The sequence below is a fragment of the Oreochromis niloticus genome, unplaced genomic scaffold (genome assembly GCF_001858045.2).
Source record: "Oreochromis niloticus isolate F11D_XX unplaced genomic scaffold, O_niloticus_UMD_NMBU tig00007058_pilon, whole genome shotgun sequence".
NCBI lineage: Eukaryota > Metazoa > Chordata > Actinopteri > Cichliformes > Cichlidae > Oreochromis > Oreochromis niloticus.
In genome coordinates this window covers 7,327-9,518 of record NW_020328336.1, presented here as the reverse complement: position 1 = coordinate 9,518, position 2,192 = coordinate 7,327, and the positions used below count along the sequence as shown (strand labels likewise).

Genomic DNA, 2,192 nt, shown 5'->3' with positions numbered 1-2,192 from the left:
GCCTCCACTTAGTGAGGTAAGAAACATCATCATCAGCTGCAGCTTCCCAGCGCACCGTGATGTCACTGTCTGAGAAATTAGTTACCCTAAGGTCAGAAGGAGGAGGCACCTTCACTAGAAGAAAAGAATAATGTGTATGGGAATTTTTAAAAATGAGAAAGCTACATTTTGACATCTTTCATTATTAATAACATTTACAGTACTGTGCAAAAGTCGTGAGCCACACGCTGAAGTATTTCTTTGGACATTATCTGGTTTTTCCACTCCTTTTTAGTCCAGTTCTTGTACCTGACCATTTTCTGAGTAATGTTTTTTGTTTGTTTGTTTTTGTTGTGTAAACACTTGGCACTGACCATTGTTGGAGAATTAAAAAGCACCTAAGTCAAGGAATGTGTGTGCACATAACAGAAAACTTGGGAAAGAACCAATTTTAAATCTTTAAGCATTTTGTTACTAGCGGCCTGTCACAAAAACACATTTTGTATAGTGTTTTTTTTTTTTTTTTTTTTTTAAATCTTGTGAATAAAATGTATACAAATGTGTGTGATTAATCACAATGTGTTAGTGTGTAATCACCCTGAGACATGCATGCCTGTCTGCTAGCGTCAGATCTAAAGCCATTTCTGATTTGGAGATGCAGGCTGCAGATTCTGTCCAGATTATCCCAGCTCTCGTCACTAAGCATCCAGTCTTCACTTATCAAATGTGTAAAATTCAAGGCTGGTCCTTAAAAGCTCCCAACAAGGCAAAAACTGTGAATCTAACCAAAAGTGTATTTCCTGTTTCTCCCACATATTGGATTCCACAGTTCCTACAAGTGATCAAATATACACAGTTTTTAGATCTTGGAGTCCCTTTGCACAGTGATAGAAAAACATTACCATTGGAATAACTGCCCACCCACTTGTGGTGCTGGAAAAATTGCCCTGATCTCTGCGCTTAGGCTCAGAGAGAGGTGAGATTTTAGCCTTTACAAGGAGATCACCCAGGTTTTTGTTCCTCCTGAAGGCTGCAATTGCCTTGTGATCCTGAAGCATATGTGTGTCCTGAGTGAACCTTTGAAAGTTGCTCTTGATAACTCTGACCAATTTGCAGGTGGAGGGAGAATATGTGATCACCACTGGGATGAGGGGAGAAACATCAATTGGCTTGGTCTGCAAGAATGAATTGAAACATTTTCTTAAAAAGGACCAACAGTACCCCCTAGTGGAGAGAGCTGAGAATAAAATCTTGACAGCTTCCCCCAAATCACTCTGTTGAGTGCAGATCCTGTGAAATCTCAGTAATTGGGATTTAATTATCCCTGCAAATGTGTGTTTTGGGTGAAAACTTGTTCTGAACAGTAAGGCATGTGTATCTGTAGGTTTGAAAAAGACTTTAACATCTAATTTGTGGTCATTTGGGAAATTTGGGCCCTTAAATGTAGTTGTGTCTAAAAAATCAATTGAGGATTTATTAATGGTGGATTTCAGTTTGATGGAAGCATTATGGTCATTAAATTGTCATTATTAACATTAATATGAATTATCAGTGTAAATATGCTTTTGCGAATGTCTCCTGTTGTCAGATATCCTGTTTGGATCGTCCACTTTGACTCTTCACACGTATGTTATATTCTGTTAAATATTTAACCTGTGAGTAAAGGAAACTGATACTCACACTGAGTAAAGCGCCAACAACAGTGATGTTGTTGCACCAGAGTCATGTCTAAAGTTCTGTTCAGTGTTTCTGGTTATTGGGAGCAGAGTGTTTCCCCTACTTAAAGCAACGTGATCAGCAAGTACAGAATCAAACAGGTTTTTAATCACTGTACTAAAGGCACAGATGGGGATTGAACCCATGAGCTTTGGCAGACGAGACCAATGCCTTGCCACTTGGCCACTATGCCACACAGGCTGAGCTTTGTCCATACCGTAACATCATATTCCTCTTGAATTGTTCAATTAAATGAATTGATGAACATGTTTGTCATCTTAGTTGGTTTGAGTGCTCAAAGTAGAGAATCACTGCATAAGAATCAGTCCATTCAAAAGCAACATTCTCCAATATTCCAAAAACCCAGAGAAAGATTGCCAAATGCGAACATCATTCCAAGGAAAGCATGAAAAAATGTTGCAAGCTTGTAAAGTGTTGCCACATTTATAGTGCATCTGGTCAACACCGGCATTATTCTGTTAGAATTACTATCACCC

At 38.7% G+C, this 2,192-nt stretch overlaps 1 non-coding gene across 1 annotated transcript; it reads right to left on the bottom strand.

Annotated features, from left to right (window-relative positions):
• Positions 1–1,816: 1,816 nt before the first annotated feature.
• Positions 1,817–1,888, bottom strand: trnat-cgu (transfer RNA threonine (anticodon CGU)). The gene has a single exon. It is a non-coding gene; the product is annotated as a tRNA-Thr (tRNA).
• Between the last annotated feature and the right edge of the window lie 304 nt (positions 1,889–2,192).